Source organism: Aulonocara sp. 'chitande type north' Nkhata Bay, linkage group LG16, assembly GCF_057382095.1.
Source record: "Aulonocara sp. 'chitande type north' Nkhata Bay isolate Kocher_YH1m ecotype deep benthic linkage group LG16, A_spYH_male_GT1.1, whole genome shotgun sequence".
NCBI classification, from domain to species: Eukaryota; Metazoa; Chordata; class Actinopteri; order Cichliformes; family Cichlidae; genus Aulonocara; species Aulonocara sp. 'chitande type north' Nkhata Bay.
Genome location: NC_141359.1, coordinates 36,130,257 through 36,158,096, shown reverse-complemented (window position 1 = coordinate 36,158,096; position 27,840 = coordinate 36,130,257). Strand labels below are relative to the sequence as shown.

The following is a 27,840-nucleotide window of genomic DNA, read 5'->3' as shown; positions in this document are numbered from 1 at the left end:
AAACAGAGAAAAATTGGTGTGTTTCAAGATAGTTACAGAGTGGAGAGACTTGCTTTTAGAAGCAAAGAAGAACAGTGCATATTTTCATTTACTCAATTTTATTCTGATACTGCCCCCTGGTCACAACAGACACCCCCAACATGACACGACTATGCTGGACCTAAAGGGGAACAACTGGACCAAACCTTGTTCAGACACCCCCCAACATAATAGAGCCATAAGACCTAACTTTTTTTCTTGGATACGTCAAACGCCAGGACGAGTGGAATAAATTGTACAGCTTAAAAGGGCTAATTATAGACTTTAATTTCTCTTTCATTAGAAATATTTGAAAGAAAGATATGAATACTTGAGCTGGACATAAGTGGAGCAAAGAGGTGGTTAGCTTCTTTCCTCCTGAAGATGTGTGCAGGATTAATAAGGCTCATATCCTCTACTCAGGGAAATACATTACTCCTAAAGCACAGAGGAATAAGCTAAACTATAATTAGAGTGATAAAAAGGAAGAAAAATATTGATAATGTCTTTAAAAGATTTACATTAAATTGGGTTTAAGTCTTCAGTGGAAATGAGTAAAGATATCTTGCTTGAGCCATATACTTTCAAATGAAAGTTTCTTGGATGGATGAGCAACAATTATCTGTTCTAATATCAGCATTCAGAAACAGACGGCAAGAGATTAATAAACACCAGTGGCAGAATCTGATCAAGGGTACTTGATCTGATGCTTGCAGGGTACCTATCCCGTCAGGCAGAAAACAGACGTGGCTGTAAATCAAAGGAATACTCATAAAACTGACCTAGCAGGTCCTGACTCACTGCTGATCAAGGAACTAATTGATGGCAAGACTTATTTATTGAACAAGTTGCATGTCGCAGCAGATAAGACCCAATTCCTCTATGCAGCTTGCAAAAAAAGAAACAATCTGTGGGTGACCACCAACTGCTGGCTGGAGGCACTACACTCACTTTTAAAACAGGACTTGAAGTTTGAAAACATTAACTTTTCAATTTGTGCATATTGTCAGATTAAAACATGGCTGTTCAGAACATAGATTGTTTACTTGCTTTGACACAAAAATGGCAGCATTTTTCACATGGGCAGTTATATACACGTGTATACAACTATCAGTGTGCTCAAAATTCACTCACACAGGTTGTGAATTTACCTGTAGAGGTGGGTGGAGCTGTGTATAACTAATCTGCATGCAGACAATAAAGCAGCTTATGGCAGACATTGTACGCCAAATGCGTTGCAGATAAGAGACCCCTTCATTTTGTAGAGAGATACTTCCATCACATCAGTCCTAAGCTTAAATCTGAAATGAAACAATCAGTGATTTGTTTCACATGATAAAAACCTTTCACACTGCACAAATATGTGGGTAAATGCCTTTTAACTTAGTCTTCAAAAGTGACAAGGGAAGTGTCAGAAGAAAACAAACAAAAACATTTTTAGAAATGTGCCATTAGTATTCCCAGCTCCGTGTCTCAGTGCTCATTCATGCAGATGTCACACAGGATGAACTGATTCTAATAACCGCTGTGAAACGTAATTCATCAGACAGTAACGTAACAGCCCATAAAATTAACCTGACAGGCCTCAGTTTGCTCTCTCCATTTGTCCTTTATGCAGTTTGACTTCATTAAGTGGACGCTCAAGTCACATTTTCACATCTCAGGGTCAGGCTTCCCCTTTTATATATATCAAGATTCTGTTTTGCTGCACACACAGTAATCAGAAAGAACTGCAGCAAATTTATGGAATAAAACAAATTTGGTGAAAATATAATATATAATAGGACAGGATGCGAGACAGATATTAAAACGTGAGGCTTATAAAATTATAAACAGTATAGAAGATTACTTTATTAATATAGTGGAAAAATACCCAATTAAAAAAATATTTCTCATTTATATATAAAAGGCTTACAAATGAAAACATGCAGAACACTGCAAATATTAAGGAAAAAAATAGGAAAGTAAATATTATAACTGCTGATAAAGTGCGGGAGGAGTCGTGTACAGTTTGCCATAAAGGAATTGAAAGCTAACTATGGAAAGAATTTGACTGGAAACTAAAAAATCTCTCACAATCTCTTCATATGTGAAAGAACCCAACTGTTGGAGAAAATGTGGAAAAACAGGAGCACTCACATATCTTTGGGACTGCCCAGTAATCCAAGGATTTTGGCTACGGGTCAAAGAAGAAACTGATCAAATCTTACCAGTGAATTCTCCATTAGAGCCACTGATCTTTTTTTGGGAGCTACACCAACAGAGACATACAGCTCAGACCAAAGGCACAGTCTACTGATACTGATTGCTAAGAAAATGATAACTGTAAACTAGAAAAAAACAGAACCACCATCCATAACTCAGTGGGTACAGAGACTGAAAAAGGTCCAACACAATGGAGCGAATGACGACAAATCTGCAACTGAAACTGGCCATTTTTCAACAGAGGTGGAACTGCTGGGTTACACCGTACCTGAGTGACTGAAGGATTTGGGTTATTGTAGCAAAGCCACTATTGTGATAGAATAGTTAGAAGGAGCTGTGCTTTTCTAGGATCGATATGGTTTTGTCACAAACTTCCCTTTTTGTATCCTTTTTTTAAAAATATGATTTTAATTCAAGTCGTATGTCAGTGAATACTGTCGTTTTGTGGAAAGATGAAAAGAAGTTAATAAAGACAGGGTTTTTTTAAAAGTGAGGTGCAGTTAGTTTCATGTGTTGGCCTCATGGTCTGATACGCTCTCACACAATTAAATCTTTTTTTAAATACTTTAGAACAAAAAAAAACATCCTTACTGAAATTTTCATACGCACGATGCAACTGTATTAACATGTAAAAATGCTAATTCTGAAAATTGTGTAGCAAGTTTTCATGTGTTGTATCTTTTCAAAGACAGAATTTATCATGTTTGCTCTTTCTCCAGGTTAATATTTTTGCCTCATATTGATAATAGCCCGTTTCGACTAAGTGCACTATTCTTTATTTTGTATGTCTTTCTTAGTTTGCCTCCGATTCTTGTTGTCCAGCGGTTGTTGTTTTCCTAATTTGCACTTATTTTAGACTGATTAACGAGATTTCAGTGGGACCATTCTCTATTTAACTGAATAACCAGTTGAGATAGTAAGTAGAATGTTTATACTGGTTTTGTGCAACGTTTTCTCTCCAATCTAAAAATGGAATTGGCCTAAATGAGCTCAGTAACCATTGTTCAATGTGTTTGTTAGAATCACAGACAGTACAAAAGATGGACATAGCTTCTAAAGTTGGAAAAGTAGAGCAAATGCTTTAGGGTTTAAACCTTTATTACTTATTATTTTTAAAAGCCACCAGGGGGCGATGCCTGCGGTTGCTAAAAGACTTCCAGTCCTGTTGAAGTTTAATGGAACACAGTCCTCTGTCCTGGCTTCAGTGATCACATTCCTGATGATTTTATAGCCACACTCTCATTTTACATCACAATGAATAAAACATAATTTTGTAAACTTTAAGTGTCAGTAAGGAGGATTAATCAGAGAATGCTCCTTTGCTAATCACTTCTAACAGTTTGACTCTCAGACATGAGTCTTGCTGAGTCTTGTCACATCTAATTTAAAACACCAAGAAATCATCAAACTTCTCACCTCAAGGTCTCAAAACAGGATTTCACAGTGGCTACTTCCATCTTTTACACCATCTATAGTTAGATTGTATAAACTATGCATCTATTTTTAAATCACAAAATAAAAGGTTATAGTTCATGTTCACCAATTCTGGCAATACTTCTATCATCACAGTAAAACACATGTAAACTTAATATTTAGCAAATAAATGATAGGAAATAACTTCTCCCACCTTACATTAGAATTTAGGGGATTTGTAATTTATTTACATCAAACACAAACAAATAAATGTGTAATCGCATACAGTAAAAAGTATGCGCATGCAGTGGGTCTCGTCTTATCAACACTGCACATGAAACGAGCAGAAACCCCACACACCACACGGTTGACTACCAGACAGTTTGTGTGATGAGCAGGCAGAAAGGCGAGCCTCTCCGGACATAAATATGTCCAGCTTTAAGATATACAACTGGCAATTCCATCTCCAGTCGAAGTCTCACCAATTGCTTTTTGCCCCTTCCCTACAACTCATGCAGGCGTATAATCCACAAGACAAAAACACGGCCTTGCCCACGTGCAGGTGCTGCACAGGCTCATAATCACACCGTGGCAGTGTGAGAGAATGGATATTTAAAACAAAATGAAAACGATGCCTGCGTTTAAATGGAGGTCACACTAACAAATCCATCAATGGGATGTGGAAGCTCTGCGCGGTCAAGTAGAAATCCAAGAACACAGATAGAGTCTTATTCATGATAACTAGCAATATTCGAGGATCGATACTCTCGGACTGAGGACTTTAAAAAGTGCTTTGCTTAAATGTTACTTTTGGACAAAAATTGAAATTTATAAATTGTCCCAATAAATAAAATGTTTTAGTCCAATGTCTCCAGTGCTTCCCATTTACAGGCCTTATTTTGATTGGGCATCTAGGTATGCTAACGGCAAACCCCTATTAGCATTATTTATTCATATTTTCCATCCATTTGTGATTACGAAGCCATTAGTGGTCAATTAACTGGCCATCTAGCCTCGGCTCCTTCACTGTACCCATTTATTTTACTAGCTCAAGTCAGGTCTACTTACATTGATATATGTTCTCTGGTATTTTACTTTATGTCCACATTTGAAACTGAAGTTAAGACCATAACCTCTAACATCTGAGTGCTCATTTTACATGGAAATAATGTTAGAACCATATATCTTATGTCATTAGTGGCAGCTGGGCTTGCCTTTGCATCATCCTAATCTACAGCTTCTCAAACCTCAGGAGAAACTAAAGTATTTCTCCTGCTTGGGCACATAAGCCGATTTCTTACCAAGAAAGCTTTCCCTCTCTTTCACAAAGGCCCCAAACTGGCTGTCATTTGTATCAGTTGGATACTGTTGCAGTTTTGCGCTGGCAGCTATTTGGCTTATAGTTCTTTTTTTTATTATTATTATTATTATTAGTAGTAGTAGTAGTAGTAGTAGTAGTAGTAGTAGTAGTAGTAGTAGTAGTAGTAGTAGTAGTAATATTATTATTAATACCTTTTCTTAGTAGCTGCTGTGTGAATCTCCTTTCGTTGTTGTGTCCTGAATGAGCCGGGCTTAACAAAAATCATAGCAAAGCCACTGTCATAAGTTAAATTATGACATCAAAATTTAAGCAGTGGAAAAACAGCAGCTTGAAAGTGATTGCGAGTTAACGTGAGAGAGAGAGAGAGAGCGAGAGAGAGAGCGAGAGAGAGAGAGAGAGAGAGAACACTGGCTTAATCTGTAAATTGACTGGTTCCCTTCTATTCTACTTGAGCAAGTCTAAGTGTTCAAGTAAAAGAAAAAATTATATGAGTATGTCTGAATGTTAGAGCATAGCACCTCTATGCTCTAAAATCCTGCTAAATACTATAAGGTATATATAGCTTATATAGTTCATAATTTATAGCTTCTAGTTTACAAAGAACTTTAGACTTGGCAATGTGAACAAAGCTATTTTTATAAGTCAGCTGTATCAGAATTTAGTGCAGCTGCAAAGTGATAGATTTCATCCACAGCATATCATTGGCTTTAATAAATAATATACAACATGTGAGGTATGGATAATATCACTTTTATAACTAAAGATTTAGTTATAAAAGTTATATTATGTAGGCCAGTGACGCAGCAAGTGCACATCAAAGTTCAGCAAACTTTAATTCTCTGTGAAGTCATAATGGAAATTCACGACAATGTAAAAATGTTTCCGTGTGTGTTGCTCACAGAGTGTCAGTGACGGGCGAAAACACCTCGGAAGCAAAAATCCTTAAAACGCAGCACTCAAGAAAGCTGATGCACACTCTCCAATAAAAATAGCATGACTAATCCCTCCTCACAAATGACAAGGCCTAGTCATCTCACACACAATGACTTCAAAGCTAGGCATTTGCCACGATTCAGACCGGAGTGATGGAGCTTCATTTCTCTCCGTAGCATATAGGGTTAACTAAACAAGCAATTTCAGTGCGGCAGCATTTACTAAAAAGCTTGATGGGGCCAGCTAAGCTCCTGTGATTGGCCTTTGTGTGTAAAAGTGACCACTTAAGTGCTGTGCAGCCTCTCCTGAGTGTGTTTGTAGGCATAAGCATTTCCTCTGACTTTTTGCCTGCTTGCACTGTGCATTTGTGTGTGTCCTTGGGAACGTATTGGTGTGAGTTCCTGCTCGCTGGTGCATTTGGGGTTGATCTGCTGTGTGCGCATGTGTGCAAGAGAGCCATCTGTGTTTTTAAATGCCTTTATTTGTTGTGGTGCCGTAACAATTTAAACAAGCTTATGGTAATATGCTCATTTTTCAGCATTCACAGAGTCACATGGAATTTTCCTCAGTTAAAATATTATTTGTCATCATTGAAATTTATTTTTTTTTCTTTAGCGTAATTTTTATGCCCCCAAACATTACTTAAAAGGTGATATAATCATTACAACACTGATGTAATTTGAAATGTTTTCATTTCATTTGTTGACATTCAGCTGGATGATATATGTTTAAGTTAAAAGCATCTATCCACTTGTTAAGTGTGACAACATGTCCAGGTGCAAATGCTAACTCAGTTCCCTGAAAGAAAGTACCTAACCAGGGCATCTTTCAGGGCTAAAATGGTCTTTTAACTACAATCAAGTGATCAGTGTGGCTGTTCTTCAAAGTGTCACAATCAAGCAAAGAGAGAATCACAAGGCTGAACGAAATCAGACATAGCTGTAGTCTAGCTAGCTCAAAATTGACATCTGAAAATTATAGATGTCAGTTTTGGGGGGTTAAGCTATTTGGCATAGCTTAAAATTCTCATTAAAGTGGCGGGGCTCAACACCAGTGGTCTGGATCAAGGCCAGTTAATGTACCCTGGCAGGGCTAATGTTTGGCCAATGTGGGCTTTGCTTTGGTTTGACATGCTGGTGCTTTAATGTGAACTTTAGTTTTTTTAAGTTCTACTTACTGCACACTGTTCACATTCATACTATACAGCACATGACTTTAGAAGAACGTTTTATGCTCGTGGTCCATTTAAAAAAAAATGCAGCAGACAAGGCAACTAGCCAAGTGAGGAATTGTTTATGGCCAAGTACTGGCAAGGTTTTCAAAAGCCACCACAACCCTTTTCATATTTATATCCTGTTCATATCCTGTACATAGCTTGTACTCACTACAGCCTGTACATACTTATAGTTATAGAATATTCACAACATACTTCATACCGTGTACATTATAACATACCATAATAGACCCATTTCTGTAATATACTCACATATCTATATTATTGCTAATATATATTGTAATATATCTATATCACTAAAGCACTTCTGGATGGATGCAAACTGCATTTCGTTGCCCTGTACCTGTGCATGTGCAATGACAATAAAGTTGAATTCTATTCTATTCTATTCTATTAATCTCAATGCAGCTTTTGAGCATCACTTACTGACAACTGGGCTGACTGCCGTAGTGCCTGACAGATTATCAGAAGTGTAAACAGCTGTATTATAGGCCTGGCACAGCATTATCAGGTAATATGTGATTGCCAGCATTCAAGTAATTGTTTAGTTATTGATTACAAAGGATAATGCTGCTAAAATATAATGTTATGGCATTAGAAATACTTACTGGTTTATCATACAAGTAATAAGTATTATTATTATTACTACTACACACTGGTTCAGTAGCTATCCGTCACAATCAATAGCTCCCCTTACCTTACCCTATATATGTATTAGCTGAGAAAAGTTTAAAGTAAAACCAGTTAGCTCCAGCAGTGTTTTGATCTAGGAAATGAAAATCAGCATTCAGGCTGTGTCCGAATGAACTGACATATAAGCATTCAACAAGACCATTCACTACAAACTCATTCACTACAGCTAAGTGGCTGCTAACCTACAAACATAGACAGATGCTGCTGCCTCAGTGTTAACAGTAGCCATGCTCTGAGTGACCTTACTTTTAAACTAAATGATTAGTCTAAAAGTAAATTAGCTTTTAATTGAATCACAAAATTAGTAAGTACTTTCTTTCTTGTTTCTTTTATTCCTAGAAGACCAGATGAAACATCAGGGGACTGAACAGAGATCCACTGTGAATTTTACACTCTTTATTCACAACTTCCTTGTTACAAATACTTCATATAACCTGGCCTAATCTCAAACTTGTAACCCAAAATAGTCTGAAACAATTCACTCGTTCGCTGACTACGTTGGGTCACCTTGTTTAACAGCTCTCTGAGCTCAGCTATTCAGTATTTAGTAATAGTATTTATACACATGTATCACGGGAACAACAACTTTGCTTTAAGACACAGCTAATGGGGATTTTATTAAACAAACAATTAACAAATTAAGCAAAAAGCCTGTCTAAGTTTGCTGGTTTTACATAACACATGTCACAGATAGCGCTGAGACACAAGATGTAGTTTCCTTCCTACTCTTTTGATTTAAACACTCACAGCTTTTCCTGCATATGAGTCACTTTTTAACACCTCCATATTTCATATGGTCTCCCCTTAAACACATCTTAAACGGCACATTAATTTCATTCATGTCATGTGTGTGTATGAGAGAAGGATGCATTTACCATCAGTGAAGGGTGAGTCCTTCAGTAGACAGGGTCAGTGCTCTAATCTGAGGAGGTGATGATATTGTGAGGATATTTAATGAGAGGATAAGAGCAGAAGCGAGAGGTGGGGGAATTAGCCTTTTTAGATATCATTAAACATTAATATTCTCGGGGGACTGGAGCACACTGGGGTCCTTTTCATTGACTTTCATGCTGCGTGCTAATAGAGTTTCACCTCTGGGGACCTCAGCACCCCTCACCCACCCCTAAGTGCAGAGCTAAAGCTAATGGAAGATCAGATCGCCATCCCGCTTCTGAGGATGAGATTAGTGGGTGTGTGTACGTGAGTGTGTGTGAGTGTGTATTCGCTGTATATTGTAAGATTTCGTACTCTCTTTTGCACCCTTTCTATCTTTTTCTCACATATACATGCAAGCGTAGCATACATTAAATATAGCCATTAAAAACTATTAAAATTCTAATGGACTTGCATATGTTACCATAATACTTAATCTGGGTGCCTAACATTGTCTCCTATGGCATGTTATTCTTACAGTATTAAGCAAATTGACGTTACCTGCTCTGTTGTTCAGGGGTTCAATCTGAATGACTGTTTAAGATATTTGCATTTTCACCTGCACGTTTGTGGGATAATCTATAATAAAGTTCAGGTTCTTCTGTGGTTTATATCAGAGACTGCTATAAACGCTCTATTTCAAACAGCTTCTTTCCAGCCTTGGATCTGTGTGATGTCATGTTCAGGTGATATCCCTAATATAGCCATGTCAGCCATACAGCTATGGGTGTCAGCACTGACGTTTAACTCACTGGCATTTACAATCTTTCATTTTTCGTTTTTTTTTTTCTTTTCTTTTCTTTTTTTTTAATGAGAGACAACCAACAAGAGGAACATCGACTTAAAGCTTAGGGTGGACTTATAGGGGGACATTTCAGACAGTCAATAAAATGAGGGGCTGCATCAAGTAGAGATGTACCAGTCCAATATTTGGATCAGATTTCTGTCAGGTCCTGATTCAAAAAACTGGATGTGATAGTATATGCGAGTCTCGTCCTCGCAGTGTACATTACAGATTAATTTAGCACTGGTACAGGATCAGTACTCTGCGTCGGCAGATCCGTTAACCCCTGTGTCTGTATCAGCTCAGAAATGGTAATGGCTGGATTGGTGTATCTCTAGCATCATTATAAGGCAAATGAAGATCGCAAATCACCAGATACTACAGTAGCTTTGCATGAGTCACAGATCAAAGTCCAAGAATATAAATATTCAAATGGAAATGTGCATGAGTCACATTTAAAACTGACCAGATTACTTTGAAATATGTTTTTTAACTTAAACAAACATAGTCTGGACGTTTGGAATTTCATGTGAATCAAATCATGTAAAAGCAAATGGGTGCTGGTGATGTACTGGATGGTTTTAACCACCTGAGGCAAAGCCTTCCCATACTGGGCGGCGCATATTCCCATACCAATTTGTGATTTTTCCAGTTAGCACGCTTTCTATAGCTCCCTGACACGGGATTAGTCGTCTTAACATTCCTCAAGAAGATTTCTGAGTTTTCTTCGCCAGTGTGGAAGTGTGTGTCGAGCATGGCAGGTGTTCTGTGCATTCACCTTGTCCACCTGAGTGCGTGCCCTTGCCTTCTTTTTAGCTAGAACCTTTTAGATTAATAAAAATTAATTAATTATCAATTTTAATTAATTTAACATTAACTAATTTTTTAATCTAAGCACAGGTTACAAATGTGCATTTTGGACTGTACAATGTTTGTGTGTGTGTGTGTGTGTGTGTGTGTGTGTGTGTGTGTGTGTGTGTGTGTGTGTGTGTGTGTGTGTGTGTGTGAGATATGCATTATATAACAATCAATTATGGAAACAATTATCCAATTGTCCTCTTTATGGCTCCTTTTCTATTGTTCTAAATATCTTTAAAATGGGTGGTGTATGGCACATGGAGCGCCAGCAGAGGGCGGTGACTCCCTTCTAAAGAGAAGAGGCTTGGCCATCAATGCAGGAGCTCCTTTGCCCTGTGTGTGTGTGTGTGTGTGTGTGTGTGTGTGTGTGTGTGTGTGTGTGTGTGTGTGTGTGTGTGTGTGTGTGTGTGTGTTTCAGCTGGGTGTGGCTGCGCCTGAATGAGCCCATGTACCCACTCTGCTAAGTGGGATGTGGGCAGATGGTGACACAGGGAGCTGTTATCGTATAAAACCCAAGACACACTGATACTGCAATTAATAAATGAATCCTTTTTCCCCCCCAGGGATTCCACTCGGGTCCTCTCCTCTCTCGGAGTGCTGTCTGTGAACATCTCAACCGCACAATGTAAGAAACATTAAGCACATTTTCATTTTTAAAGTTGAAACCCTTTAAAGCTTGCAGTTCATGCAGTTTGATAACATAGAAATCATCATGGAGTGAACGATGTGCTTTTAGATATTACACATCACCCTTACAGCAGTATTTTTCTTTCTTCCACAGATCCACTTAACCCAGCTGCCACCCTTAATTTGATCTAAATAAGCTTCTGCTGACCAGGCGCAGCAAAGTAAGTGCTTGTACCAAATTTGATTTATCTAAACACACAGAGCAAATTCACATCTTTTCCACGGCCTCAATCACAATCCCCTCCTAATGAATCACTTTTCTCCTCTTTGCACCTGACTTGCATTTTTGGAAAACCAAAGGAGTAACCTTTGCTTTGGGGGAAAAAAAACATCCACAAAGAGTTTTCGGCCTTCCTCCACAAGCTCAATTTTGAAACTTAATTTACTCGAGCATAAAATAAATGTTTGCTTATTGAACTAACTGTAAAGTAACACATAGAAATGTCTTTAATTATGTGGCCACCAATCATGCTTACATGGCTGAAAGGACCTTCCTGAACAAGGACCCTTGGTTATGGAGGTCACATTAGCCTTAGCCACAGATTTACAGAGGCCATGGGAAGCATGTCAGTCATTTTAATTTAAAGGTTTTTCAGTTCAAATGGTTACTATGAGAATGTCTTTCACACATCCAGCCATGCAGCCATAAGTAATACATTGTCAAAGATGATTACGCCTCAGTACGAGAAAAGTGTAGGTATGCATTTGAAAGTGTCTGACAACTTTTATTTCCAGGCTGGAGAGCTTCTATTCTCTCCTAGATGTGTTGACTGGTGTTAGAAAGAGGATCGATCTCACAGAGTTAGCAGAAGTTATATTTGTGACAGTGACAGCACAATAAAAAAATATGATAGTAGCACAGCTGGGCAAATATACATTTTCAAATGAAAATCCCCACTGCTGATTACAAATTGATAGGCACTGACATAAAATCATCAGTTGTTAATACAACTAATGATTTTTTAAAAGCAGGAAGAAGGAAGGGGAAACTTATCCCGTTGGATTATTGTAGACCTAATAAACAATATCTTTTTTGCAGATTACAGATGATAAACTTAGTAAGTAAGACCATCAGACAACCATTGATTGCTGATATTTGCATCTGATATTTGCAGATGGGTGAGTGTGCAGCAGAGGAACAAGGCACCACCTTGTGGCTATATTCATCAATTGCCCCTTACAGGCCAATTATTAGCAGACTTCTATTCTTAAAGAAAGAGACTACTAACAACTATATGATCAAAATTAAGCACCACAAAAATTACCCTACAAAATCAGTGTGAACAGTAGCTGCAGGAAAACTGTTAAATAAAGGATCTATATTTATGTGTCTATATCTAATTTGCATGTTCCGACAAGTTTATAAAATCTTAAAACTAGTAAAAGCCTCATAATTCAGCCAACATGCAATAATTTAAACATGGCCACGCTCTCATATGATCTGTTTAGGTCCATCAGCCAGACGTCCAGTCACCTCATTCTGCTGAAAGGCTGATAGCCACAGGTCACATGACCTGGAAGAAAAAGCCTTGGAGACTTTTGGGATCCCTCTTTGGTCAGACACACCTTCTCATTGTTATTTCTTGCACACACTGTGAGTAACTTGACTGATGGGCTTGTCTATTCTGATTGAAAATCTGTGGTGGGAGAGGCTTAGTTTGCTTCAAAAGGAATTGATCCAGTGCAGAAGCACAGGTTTTATCAAGAAAATCTGCTCATTTATTGATAATCTATACTGCAATGCAATAACGATTTGAAGCGAGCTACCAATTTAAAGTACGTAATTATAAAAATATGTGAAAAGAGCAGATTAGTGCTGCTATGTCTCGTGCATTAAAATGTATTCAAACTGTTTAAAGCACAGCTACAAAGAAAAGCTGATAAAGCTTTTTTTTTTTATTAATTTTATTGTTTTAGCATGGACTGGTTATCAACCTGAAGGGAAATCCAAAGGCTGATGAACTGATCCGTGTCTGTGTGAGACCACATTGCTCTGGTGTCCTATATGCACTGCGAACACACCACGCAGGGCAACTCTGGTGAGTAACACCACTCATTTGATCATTCAAGGTTAAACTGATGGGATTTACTCCATTTCATTACTGAAACATTTTAGTAAGCAGGCGTCCTTGCTTTGAAGTTTTGGAAAGGACAACAGTTGATGAAGGAAGGCTGATGATGAAGAGGACGCCGATGGTGTCAATGATTTTTAAATAGTCTCATCTTCCAATGACATGATTTTGTTTATTTGAAATCAAGAGCAATAAGCAAAAGCACTGGTCAACTAAACAATTAAAACATAACCCTAACTAACTAGAACCAGACATACTCTCCAGTTTAAATAATAATTCATAATATACACATTTTAATTGCCAGTTCACTGTTGGTTTCCCCTCTCTCTACATAATGGGAAGAGAAGAAAAAAAGCTGTGTGGCGCAGGGCAGCTCTGCAGTACTTCAATCTGTTTGTGTATAGACCGTATAAACGTAAATTGGCTCTCAACCAGAACAATGCACAAATGTGTAGATCCTAACCTGCTAGGAAGGAAGGGTGTTGTTGTGCCACTGCTATCCACAGACAGAATAAAAGATGGACACAGTTTGAGAAGTGAAGCCAACATCAAACTGCCTTAAACCTGCGTTCTTTTCACTGGCCACAAGGGGCGATACCTGTGGATGCAAAAAAGATTCCTACTTCTATCAAAGTCTACTGCAAACGGGACCTCAGTCATAACCTCATCAGACACTTTCCTGATGAGGTTATAGGTTCACTCAGTCATTTCATGCCACACTGAATAAAACATGAAGCCTATTTTTGTGATATTTGGTCATTCTAACAGGAAGGACGATCATCAGGGGTATGCTTACTGGCTAATGACTTGAGCCTGCAGTTGCACTGGGAGTTACACCCCTTGCTCATCACATTCAGTTTAAAACAGTCATATCAAGGCTTCAAAGACAAAACTTCATAAACCAGTGGGTGAAGCCAAGGTGACTTTGTGCATCTTTTGTACTGTCTCTGCAGCTAACATTAGCCTAAACTGACCTTGTTTTTGCGTAACCTTCTGCACAGTGCAATTCAGCAACATGTTACTTGATTATTGAAGAATGTGATTAGTACAGGTAGGGTTGCGAAGCGAATAGCTCATGTGTAGCAAGCAGTCAATGTAACATCTATTTACTTATGTCTACTACAAGTAAACGTTCTTTGTCTAGATTTTATTTAGTGTTTAGTGTGAGGTAGAATTCCTGAAGGGGAAATTTAGCCTCTAATGCTTTAACACTTTCCAACATAGAAGTGGTCAGTGGCTGCCAAAGAAAGGAATGACCGACATTTTTGAAAATGGCACAACAACGACAAGTCGACACTAATACAAAGCCACAAGAACAGCCATAAGGAAAAACATAGTGCTTAAAGTTTACAGGGAAAGTTCAGAGTTTAGATGTTTTTATCTAACTGATTTAATTAAGATTTGTAGTTAATGGCCTAAAGGCAGATTATCTCAGCTTTCACATTTTACCTAAATGAGATGGTCTACACTCACAGAAAGCAAAATTAGAAGTACATTTGTTTTATTTTGGCCAACTTGTGAAACTGAAACTTGCTAACAGGTTTTTTTTTTCCACTTAAACAGCTTCCCTTATTCGAATTACCCAACATTAAGACAAAATACACTCCAGCAGCATCAATATGGTAATCCATTTGGAATTTGCAATATTAGCTATAATGTCCTAATAGACAAACAGTGTAGAAATGGTTTAAATTACAGAAATCATTAGCCCTAAATCAAACTCTACAATAGATTCTTGATTGTCTAGTTTATGAGGTGAATTTGCTGCTAACTGGTGACAAAAATGTAGTTGTAGTAGAGTGGCAACAATGCATTGGTCAACAATGGATTATCACACATAGAATAATTATAGAAGTGCTTGTGTGAATTGGTGAATGGGACATGTTGTCTTAAGCGCTTTTCTACTCTCCTGGAGTACTCAAAGCACTATATAAGAATCAGTCCATTTACATGTAGCTGAGTAGGCATCACAGCTGCGTAGGCATCACAGCTGCGTAGACTGTATAGAGTCATGTAGTCTTCATGGTTCAGTGAATCCATGAACTGTCAAGGATACACCTGCTAGGTCTTGGCTTAAGGCACCGGAGTATTGCAGCAGTATTTGGTGAAGTCAGTAACCAAACAGTCTAATTAGTTTTGAGACATTCAGTCTTGAAATGTGGACTTTCAAAGAGGCAGACACATAAAAGCCACTTATCCACGTGACTCCAATGTAGAGTTAATTAAATCTGCCCCAACAACAATAACTACAAATTCATTTACTTTGATGGTACAGATGCAGAATACCCCTTATTCCCAATTAGCTGATATTGGTCTTCCTGCATTTGACTTCATCTTACAAACTACCCTGATGCGCTTCCGGCGATTGTTTATTTCCTAAAGCTATTCAATGTATTTCTACACGTAATCCTATATAACTGAAGTAAATTTACAGTTCAAACACCCATGTGGTAGAGTTATTGAATGTTATGTTATCGAAACATTTCCCTCATTGTTCCTTCTCAGCTGCTTTTCCAATACATACAGTCAATATAAAAATACAAAGCTATTGTGTGGCGAATGTAAACAATACTGAGGCACCAACTAAATGCGGCAGACCATAATGGCCACATATTATAGTTGCTGTGACTGATAATGGCCACCTTCAGCTGTTTTGAAAGCAACAAGGAGGAAAAGGAATAAATGTGTGCAATTCCTTTCAGGTTTTTCCTTCACTGATATATTTTATATTTGTCTGACCGTCTGCCTGTCTGCATTCAAGTCCTTTGAGCTTTTTATACATGTCACTGCATACACATGTATGTGTGTTTTGACAGTTTAATACTGGCAGCAAAGCTTCAAGAAAAAATATCTAAGCTGGCTCCCTCTACAGAGAACTGCTCTGTACTGATAGGACTAAGTCAGGAGATACCGGCATTCTTTTCATAACTCTGTAGGGGAAGAAAACTGCTATTTCTAACCATAGCATAATTCATAAATACACAAAAACACGCTAGGGTATTCATACATATACATATAGTTCAGACAATTTCTCTTTCACAAACTAAACTGAACAGGCTAAACTATTCATACAGTAATCAATGTAAAAATCATAACTAAAAAATCCTGTGTGGAAAAATTGAAAAACATAAAGTACATTAGATGCTGTTTAGCTTTTGTGAATGCAACTACTTTGCCTAATGCAGACAGTACCTTGTGTTATTTTGTGGCCCTAATGATCAAGCATTAACAAACTAACTAAAACTGACTTTATGTGCATGTTACGTTCTGTTCTTTCAATAATTGCTGCAGTGTTGACTTTGTCAATAATGAGGATAATTAGAGGCTTGTCTCAAAAAAAGAGCACTATACTGAGTACAGTAGGATCTCTGTTGGAACTGATGGTATGCTGAGTAATTCTGACAAAAGGCTATCTCATGACTAACAGCGATAGAAAGAGTTCATTCCAATAAGTGCAGCACATCAAACTGAAACACTAAGGCTTGCAGCGAGTTATACACACCATTTCTAAAAATGCTGGGATGTTCTTTAAAATGTAAACAAAAACTGAATTAATTACTCAGTTACACTACATTTAACTGAAAAGAGTATATCAGAGATTTTAATTACCTTTAGTATATATATATATTTTTTTTAATTTACTATAGTATTTTACTTTATGAAGCATCCTTATTCCATTACATTCAACTTTTTACTTTTTATTGTATGCTATTTAGCTTTGTACTTAATGACCTCTTCTGTGTTATTTAATCTGACTTAATTTTTTGTATTCTAAAACAATTCTCATTTTTAAACTGCTTGTGAAGGAGAGGAAGCCTCTTCCTGCTAAAAAGAACATGGCACCATCGCTGCATGGTTGCATCTGAACAAACTGCAAGATGTCTGGAACAATGTGCTTTGGCCAAACGAGAGCAAGGTGGAGTTGTCTGGTGTACCACAGAATGACTAAAACAAAAATGACCCAGTCAGTCATCAGCCTGATAAAGATGCTGTAGCTGGACCTTAACTGAGCCATGCATTAACGAACAAATAAGCAAAGCAAGAGCAGGTCAAAGTTGATTCTACAAACTACTAAATGATGGGGTTTTCAAAGTTGTCTTTAGTCTATTTAAATTAAACTGTGGTTTCTTTTCTCCCCTCGGTGCAGCCAAAATGCTTTGTTTATGGTGTGAGCGTGATTCAAACCAACTACCAGATGTATGTTATCAGTTTGAGCTAAAAAAAAAACAACAACCCCAAAACATTATGTAGCCACGTATGCTTTATATTCTCAATGCAGGAATGTACTGTAGATCTGCACAAGTGAGTACAGGCCAGGAACTAGCTGTGAAATGATTGTAAATTCTCTGTGTTCACAAATAATCCAGAACGCAGCACCTTCTTCTGTACTTACTTTTGTTGCTCCCGCCCCACACACATCTGCCCAATGAGCAGACTGAACATTCTCACACAGTTTGTAATGATGCATTCTGGTTTTCTTGGAGTTCACTTGGATTTGTTTTTCTATGTGAAGGCAAACCTACAAGTTTGTAAACTCATCAACTGATTTTGACCAGAGTAAAGGAACTATAGGTGTGAAAACATTTTTTCACAGGACTACTAAGGTTTTGCATGTCTTCAGTTCAAAAGAGGAGAAACATGCTGATAAACCCTACCCACTTTTAAGGCTTTTAATTCAGTCAAATTCCCACTGAAGTAGAGCAGGGCGATATGAGATTTTTTCATATCACGATATGTTTTTTTCATTTCAGGCGATAACGATATCTATCACGATATAAGCCAAATAACTATATTTGTAAGATTTAAATGTGCCGTTGCTCACAAGTAAAATGTGAAAGAATCAGCAGCTTGTTTTTATTTAAATATTTATTTCCCATAATAAGTTCAACAGGGTAGATGTACTTAAGGAACATGAGACTTTTTCAGATAAATAAAGGCAAATATTGCAAACTACACAAAAGGCAGCCGCTAAAGCGTTTAAGTTTCAAAATAGAACAAACAAAACAGACTAAATTGTCAATTCCACTTAGAAACAAAATATTAATTCTAGAAATAAATCTTAGTTTGTTTTACAGAAGAACAGACAAAACTGACTAACTTTTGTCAATATCAAATAAACTGAGAACTAAAAGGAAATTCTCAATCTCTCCTTGTTGTATAGCTTAGCTTTTCAAACAGTTTTAACAGTTACTTTAGTCTGACAAAAGCCGAATGACGAATTAGCGCTTCCAGTCAGAGACTGAGGCTACGTCCACACGTACACGGGTATTTTTGAAAACGGAGATTTTCCGTTTTCGTTTTAAAAAATAATCCCGTCCACACATAAAGGCAGAAATGAAGGAAAACGCTGCTATGAACATGCCAAAGCAGCAGGTGGCGCTAGATTCCTAACTGTGCAGAAATGTTGGCCAATCAGAAGTCTAGAAGCCTCGGTGGGAAAAAGTAAACAAAGCTGGGGCATAGAAGCAGAACCGAGTCGTATGTGTGGAGGGACAGTAACTGTGTGTATATGTAAGCATTTAAACACTGCAGAGAGTAGAATTAACAGTAACAGTATTGTAGAAATTCATTTCACCGAAACAATAACGTGGCGCACAGTGTGACGCATGCACCAGTTTATTGTATTTCCAGACTTGCTTTCGGCACAATTTACAGTGCACGCTACTCTGTTTTTTGTCAGACTTGAAATAGCCGAAATACCTTCACACTACGGAACTTCTATGGCTCTTCCGTTTGACAATCTCTCCGGCATTGGAACCATCATCTGTTTTCTCTTCGGTCAGGCTCGGTTGATTTTTCTAGTCGGCACACTCATTTCCTCCATTACGCGCTGGCTCCATTACCCGCTGGCTGCTTCCCAAACAAACACACGTGCGGCTTGGCACTTGTGCTGTACGTAACAAGTCACGCGATGTGACGCTGCGGCTGTGATTGGTTCGGCTCTGCGCTACTTAATTTGGATTGGCTGACCTTTTTTTTTTTTTTTTTTTGAGGACAAGAGCGGCGAGGTCTATCGCGATAGCGTAATTTCTCTATCGAGTAAAAGTTATATCGCGATACATATCGTTATCGTTCTATCGCCCAGCTCTACACTGAAGAGATCAACACAGGGCGATAGTTTCAGTCAGAAATAAGCCTAGTTCACAGATTAAAAGGGTATTTATTTAAATTTCGAAAAAGTAGTTCTCTAGGGATCTGTTAACAGAACAAATATTACTGATGTGGTTGTGATACTTTATAATTTAGCATCCTTTTTAATGAATATCTCTTCATTTTAAATTTAATATGTTCATAAACTGATTTGTTTACTTGTGCTTACAGACTGCTTTTGATTCCAATTAGACTAAAGTTCAGCCCACATAATAAGCTTGTGCGTCAGTAAATGACGCACACAGCTCAGACTGGGTGTGTCAAACACAAAAGTATTTAAAGGTGCAAGATATGACAATTTGGGAGTAGGAAAAAAAAATGCAGCCTTTTCATGACAGCTGACGTGCATCAAAACGCTGCCAGTGTGGGCCTATGTGGAAAACAATGGATATGGGTGTTGTGATGAACATCAGTCATACTGTGTATTTGTGTGCTGCTCTTAATTCTTTGCCAATTTAAATAACAAGCAGAAGCATCGGGATAGGGGCTGAGATTTTAGAGTGCTGTCTGACCAGTATAGCTATTTCTTATCAAGCATTTATAATCACTTGTGTCTCTAAAGCCAGAAACATCTCATTTGGACTTCATATCAGAGAGTATATCTGCAGACTCTACGTCATGGCCTGTTTTAATTAAACAAAAAGCTCACGGGCAGGCGGTTTCCATTCACCTTTTTCCTGACTATTTACAGCTTCACAGCTGCATGCCATGGCCACATCTGAGTGAACATCAAAATGTGTTTTAATGAAAGGATGCCATCCTTCCCCAGATCAAATTCTGATGCCAGGGTTACATATGCCTTAGCAACTTAATGAAATAAAAACAAGTATTTAAATATGCATCAATCACTGCCACCCTGTACTGCATCCAGAGAAAACTATATTTCTCATTTTCTTCGTCATTGTGGTCAGTTCCTTTGATATAAGGCAGCAGAGAGTAGTCAGACTGGGAAACCAAATGTGACATGTTTCTCAAAGTTAGTCATTTTCAAACATTTACTCACTGCCTGCAAGCAGCAGCTGCCAACATATCTTTAAAATGCATATTGAAAAGAGGCAGGGGAAGCTCTGTACACACACCAAAAGCAACATTTTTTTGTATCACAAGAAGGTCTCTGCTTCTGATGGCCTGACAGTATAAAAGTGAAAGCTATTTAGACAGCAGCTTTCAGTCATGCAGTGCTTATTAAAAAACACTGCATGACTTTTAATAAGTGCAACAGCAAAAATGCAAACCCACTAAAAAACTAAACATGTGCCGTTATGAACCAGTGAAAGTGATCAATACCGTTCCTGAGAGAAGCAATAAACGCTAGTTAAAGCTCATTAGTGTATTCCCATGAGCAATAAACAAACATGCCATCAGTTAAGGAATGTGTCATTAGTACACTGAAGAAAATAACAAACACACACACACAAAAAAGCAGATGCCATCTGTAACCTTTGAATTGCTGAAGGATGAAGGACACAGAATTTCTTTCTGAATGGAGAGCTTAGGAAGTTCAGCCATAGCTTTAGGGAACTTGTCATTTGTTCTCATTGATTGATTTGAGCGGAAGTGAAGCCAAACGAATCGAGTCACCGCTTGTTTATTTCATACTAAAGTAACCCAAGCTGCAAAGCTCACACTGCAGCTTGCAGTATGAGATTTGAGGGATAAATATTATTTAAGTGATATATCCGAGAACGCCGTGGCACAAGAACGTCTATGTCAGCTTACTTCCACTGATCATAGCAACAAACTTAGACATATTACATTAAGATCTGTGGATCAAACCATGTGACTATTGAAAGAGCTGCTGAATGTGCTGCTGCACATTAGATTTTTTAAAGTTTTCACATTAAAAACTTAAAGAGTCTAGAAATGGAGCACTGAGGCCAGGCAAGGTGACTCCAGTGCCAAATAGAAATCCACCCATACCTAAGGAACATCAGGAGACATGATTATGGTTATATGTTAAACTGGCCAGACAGTTGCAGAATACCACAAAGGAAGCCACTCCTCTCTCAAAATAAAAAGAACAACAGATAAATTATAACACTAATAATAATTATGTAAAACAATTTTTAATCACTGCTTTTGAGGTTTGGTTTTTTTGGCTGATCAAACTTTTTTGTTTTGGAGAAACACTAATGTATGTAAAGAGGCAAGACAGATGGGACGAGACCAGCACTGATGTGGTGACCACAGACGGTGGGATTTGCCAGTTTGTAGCAATGACAGGCTAAATTATTATTAGCAACGAGACTCTGAGATAAGAGGCTGAAACAGCTACGAGTGGGAGAAAGGGAGAAAAGGATTACGCTCAATGATGGAGCCTGGAATCTCCACTGGCGATAAACTGTTAGCTAAAAAGTGAGGGGTGATGAGTGACCTAAACTTAAGAATATAAATCTGATGAAGCTGTTCTGGGAGAAAGAACAGTCAGTTCAAAATGTATCCTGGATGTTGTTTAGGTCTGATCTGCAGCTACTGAAATAGTCAAAGTCGCTGCTGTTAATAAATCCAAGAGGTTCTCTCCCACCAGCACCGGCAACATGTGCTTGCTCGCTTATGTCTTGATAAATTTAGATTATGCTTGTTTGTGCTTGTGATTTAGATTAAGATAAGATCAGACTGTGGTACTTTAATGAACAAAAAATTAAAAAAACTGGTGTTATCCATCATCGTGTTTTAATTTGTAAACTAAACCGCTTGATTTCTGCAATTCATCTCACGGTCATGAAGAAAAATGTTTTACTGGAAATGAAATTACAGACCATGCCAAGTCATTTGTTATCTACTGAAATATATATCCCACCTGTTGAGTTTACTTAATTGTAAACCCATTTTACATTTAATAAATGAAATTGTTTAATTTTTAATAGAGTTTAATTATTTTTTCTCTGGTAATGGATACTGTGGTGGATAAACATTTGGAGAAAGTATTTTTTGCTTGGACTTGTTCTTTGCTTAACCTGCAGTTAAGCAAGAATAATCTAATGTGCAAGAGGAAATGATATACTCAAGATTAAGATGACCTCACTGTGGCTTCTCTTCTGTTACTCTACCTTTCTGACAGGCTTTCACAAGAGTTCCTAGTGAAGATGGATGTTTTGTGTGAACATGTGAAAAACAATATATATCTCACAGTGACTATTACCTCATTTGACCTTTTCATTCTCTTCAGAAAAGGTCAAGGTTCAGTTTGATACTGTCACCATATTAGGAAAGATAATAGCTTGAACCTGGGAGGTCCTTGGGGTGGGGTGGGGACCATGCAACTTACACCATGTTAGAAGCAGGTTGCTATGAGGGATGGTGTATTGGTTCAAAATATGTTAATATAACTTTTTTTTTTTTTTTTACCTAAAGCATCATTAGGGGGGAAATGGTTTAAGACTGACAAAAGTGTCCTATAGCCCCTCCCCCAGAGCAAAACTGCAAAATAATGACTTGCACCTCATGCCCTGCTTTAGACACACATCTGAATGCTGCAGGTATCAGGTTTTGAAAGCAGTTACAGTAACAATCACGAGTTTTGTCAACTCTAAAAAAAAAAAAAAAAAAAATACTGGCACCCACCAGTGCTACAAGTACCTCTCAGACTCCTAGCAGATTAATTTGGAAGTACCCGGTTAAGTCCTTCTAGAGTTACCACGTTCACAAGATTTTCAGAAAACGTGACCACTGACCCTCTGGTCCCTGGGATTCAAACTAAAGATATTTTAGTAGATGCAGTGATACGAATTTTCTAAATCCTATGTTACCTCATTCTCGAGTTACAAACTTTGGTGTCTATGCCGCCCACCCTTCAGGGTGACAACAATACCCCATCTGGCTTTTATGGCTGAGGGTTAAAAACATTTCCTTTCTCTCCACATGGGATCACTGTCTTTGCTGTGTTGCCGACTCTTCACAGTCTGTTCTGTGTGTGTGCAGAGCTGCAAGCTTCACCATAAACTACCCATAATGCCCTTTTCATTCCTGCTGTGCTAACTTTTTTAATGAGCAATATACAGACTACCTAATGCAAGATGTGAATCAACTGCCCCCAGCGGTAACATTATAGTGGAATAGTAGTGACACAGTGATATAACAAATATTCAATAGTCAAATGTAAGCACAAAAGTAGCCTAGGGTAGAAAAGTGGGTTTGTAAAATAAGGCTACGTCTACACTAATCCGGATAACTTTAAAGATGGCGTTTTCTTCTAAAAACGCTCCGCGTCCACATTATCGTTTTCATCCACACGGAAAACGCCACGTTCCTGTACTACGAATGTGTGAAACGTAAGACGATTCGACCTGTGTCATTTCCGTCTGCCATTTATTTACTTTCCGGCTCTTGAAACGTTGCGGCAAAATGTTGAGGGAAAGTGCCGAGTTTTATCTGGAGCATGTACAAACTGATATTAATCTTTAATAATGCTGTCCAAATTGAGAGCAAGCAAAAGAACTGCTGTACAATTCTGTCCTCCATCTTAGTTGAATTGGTCACATGACTGCATCACATGACTAAAATGCATCACAGTTTTTGAAAGCCTCCATTTTTGCAGTCCACACTGCGACGCAAAAACGGCATTTTCAAATTTATCCACTTTGGAGAGCGTTTTCAAAAAACTCAGTTTTCCTTGACCAAAAACGCCATCTCAGTGTGGACGAAGGCCAAAACGGAGAGAAAAAGATGCGTTTTCAAACAAAAATGCATTTACTCTAGCAGTAACTAAAGTAACATAACTTTGTAACTCCCCAGGAGTCTGCACAACATAATACAATTGAAACTGAAAAATATTTTCTACCAGAAATGTTGTATTTTGGGTTTGGCCTGTTAACCACGTGCTCAAGGCTTTCTTTTAATACTGCTTATTATAAAACTTTTGCTCTTCCTGTCATATGAAGTGCAACTAACAAGTGTTCCAGTGAGGTCATTTGTTTACACTGAAGTCATATATCGCCAGCTGCGAGTGTCTCCTTCCATGTAGCCTTGCTGTACTTGACTTGAAAGACTTTATTAAAAGAAATGTCAGAAAAATTTTTAAAATAAGAGAAAGAAAAAAAAATGCATAAAATTCTATCAAACAAGGTCAGGAGAGCTTCATTGTCTTGACTGTATTCAATTGCTTTGTTGCTTTATTTCAATTGCAAGGCCCATTTAGAGGTAGTAAAAAAAAAAACCAAAAGGCAAAATGTGGACGTGGAGGATGCTGGTTAATGAACAAGATAGTAGAAAGACCAAATGTACTTTTTTGTTCATGGTTCTACCATAGTGGATAAATTACACAGAACACTGGCTACTTTGCATGCAGGGTCCCCCTCGGGATGCTTACAGCACCAGACGTATCTATGATTTACAGACAATGACAGCAGCATTATCAGAATGGGGAGAAATTAATAAAAAAAACAAACATGGGAAAACAATAAGATAAGAGGAAAGTTTGCAAGTGTCATTGTTGTCCCGAATAGTAATTGGCAAATGCTCGGTCAATCAAAACATATTCTATGAGTTCAACAGAGTCCTACTAAAGTGGGTAGTGAACTGGAACCATTCAATTTCAGACTCTTAATGCTCCTTTTGCTTGTAGCAATACAGTGACAGTGTATGCAGCAAGGAATTACTTTATCAAACAGCAAATGCAGCTTTAGTGTGTGGTTTAACAATATGTGCAAGTCAACCCACAATGCAGGCAAACCAAATACTTGGTTAAATGCAGATTAAAGGTCAATCGCATGTTTTTATTTGTTTTGTTTTTTTCCAATTATGTCATTATTAAAAGGTAAAATCACAAAATCCGAGATGTGGTACAGAAGTTGATTTTAGCAATAGGCTGACAGAAAGATTTAGCATCCATGTTCGATGGATTTACCAACATGTCACTGAGAATATCCTGGCGCCCACTGCAGTTGTTTGCCACCTCCAACCTCCCCCCAGACCCTGAGGGGGACCCTAATCTGGGGCACTCGTGTCTTCTGTCCATATAAAAGAGGACGCTTGTCCATGACGAAATGGACAGGTCTGCTGCGAAACTCATCTGAATCGGGGACTATTTTCGGGTTACACTACAAATGTGACCTCACCATTTTTGATTCGCCCACATGACCCAACGTCTTGGCCAATGGCTTGGCGGCTTTTTGTCTCGTCTTGGTGGTAGGAAGATATATTATTTCGATTCCGATTGATTCATCTTTTGTTAACAGCTGAGGCGGGGGTCATCTCTTTGGAACTGCGATCAGGTAAATTTATTATTCTATTTAAAGATGATGTCCCATGCGTTTTGATTAAATTTTTCTGGCCAAAGGTTAAGATTTCCTAAAAGTAAACGTCTTATTTAGGATGGCTTTTCTGGAGAAACACATTAAGATCAGACTCTGAATTGCTTTAAATTGATGAGTTGAGATGTTTTATCATGTTAATTTATCCGATAGTTAGTAGAAATTTGGGGTCATGATTAAGGCTAAACTCAACTCTTAGATGGCAGCTTTTCATGTTGAATGCTTAAATGTGACTTCTTGGTGCAGAATGTCTTTCAAGGTGACTATGCCAATCTTGCACTGTTGGTTACAAATATAATTTCAGTTCATGGTGAACCGGAAAACCTGAATACTACAATTTTTACATAAGCAGGGGAGACATGGTTTCACTGGTAGCAGTGTCTACTTAATCAACCAACGACCCTGTAAGAGAGGCATGCTCTCCATTAACGATTACTGACACGATGTACAAAATAAATAATTTCTCTATATATTCTTGGGAAAACTGACAGCTAATCACAACGACAACACATGTTAGCCATCCAAGCTAATCCTAAGAGGCAGAGGAACAATGCAAGCGGCCGCCGGCCTGTGAGTCTAATTTAAGCTGAGATTTTAACCAGGCTGACTGATTGGAGATGACAGGCTACAGCCAGCTTTTGGGGGCAAATGGGGGGGGACTGGCTGGATGGTTGCTTACAGACAGAGGTGCAGCAACAAAATTCTCCTCGGCATATGTAAATGCAAATATATTATTCTCTTTCTGCTCTAATATAACTCAATACCCTAAATGCATCAAGGCTGTTGTTTTCTGAGAGACCATTTTGATTTTTTAGAAAGGGCTCTTCTGTGGAGCGAAGGTGCTAATAGGCCACAGAAGCTAGCAGATGATAATTAATCCAAACAAAATGATGACAATTGTTCTTTGAGGTTATTCTTGCAAAAGATGTCCCCGGTAAGCAAAATGCACAAAATTGTTCCACTGATATATACATATATATATATATTTTTTTTTAAACACATCACACTCTTTACCCATATGGAAAAGATATATATAAATCTTATAAAGTTTGTATCTGTCTTGTGTGAAACTTGTATGAAAAGCATACAAGAGTAAAAACAGATATAAGATCCCTTGAAAAATTATATAATGAAACTTGTATGTTTTGGATACTTACTAAAACAATATATGAAAGTAATGTGAAAGTGGCCACTTTCATGAGTTAAGTCATATACGTTTTTACTATTTCTTTTCCATATGGGTATGTTTGAACCACAGGAGGCAAAAACACTAAGTGATTTCTAAAATACTAAGGGTCGCTTTTCAAAGAGCCTTTTAGTATAGTTACTGACCAAACTGTTTGGGTGAATGTGATTATAAGATTACTGCATGTGATTTATAGAGAGTATTTTCATGAAACTGGATAATCAGAAACTTCTGCTTTCGTTTTAGTAAATGCTTATAAAACAGGCATCACATTTATTTTAATACAAAAAAGTGTATCTCACCAATTTGGTTAAACATTTTACTGTAACTTTTCCTGTTATAGTCCTGAGTTATTTTTGTTCCCAATTCCGTCTGTCCTTGTAGACACAATAAACAGACATCAACAAAGATCAGATGGCATTCAACTCACACTCGTTTATCACCAAAGACAACTATCATTTAGAAATCATGATGATTTGTGTTGGATGTTCGACGCTGGAAAATAAAGATACAAATTTAATTTAAAGTAACTGGAAATATCAAGGAATTGAGCAGCATATTTATTTATAGGACTATTTATGGTTATATAATACCATCAATAGCCTTTACCAAAATAGTTTTTTAACCTTTTTATATAGCTTACAGTTCAGTCTCTGTTTTCGGTTGAACATGCTCCATGATTGTTAAAACAGGACAGAAACGATCAGGGCTTTATTATAAATATACACTGAATACAAAACCCATTTGCTATACGGATTTAATCAAGCTTATAGAGTGCAAATTCTAAGAAACACCATTTAAACACCACAAAAAGTTATATTATGACTAATATAACTTTAAAGTATCTGAGATTACGAAACATTTTAATTAGTACAATTCTACAGTATCATATATATTTCGGCATGCAAGTGTCTGTGTGCACATGTAAATAAATAAATTAGGCCTTTAGAGTTTTTCTGTCAAGCTATCATTTTTCCATCCGACATGTTGTTTATAAAATCTTGAGTAATTTCTTTTTTCCCCCCATGACGTCCTCTACGCATTCCTTCATTTACTTTCAAAAAGCTTCCACTTTAAAAATCTGCAGCATTCAAGCATTCAA

General features: G+C 37.6%; 1 protein-coding gene across 10 annotated transcripts in view; it reads left to right on the top strand.

The window, feature by feature from the left end:
- The window catches only part of pcbp3 (poly(rC) binding protein 3), an 83,046-nt gene that overhangs the window by 19,185 nt on the left and 36,021 nt on the right, over positions 1-27,840 (top strand). For 8 of the 10 annotated variants that reach the window (XR_015125530.1, XM_086267907.1, XM_086267904.1 and 5 more), the window contains exons 2-5: positions 10,956-11,017; positions 11,174-11,240; positions 12,529-12,634; positions 12,997-13,118. The gene's annotated coding sequence lies outside the window, so the exon portion shown is untranslated. Of the gene's footprint in view, positions 1-10,955; positions 11,018-11,173; positions 11,241-12,528; positions 12,674-12,996; positions 13,119-21,594; positions 25,514-27,840 lie in introns of those variants that run through there. The other 2 variants (XM_086267899.1, XM_086267900.1) reach the window with 2 other exon arrangements.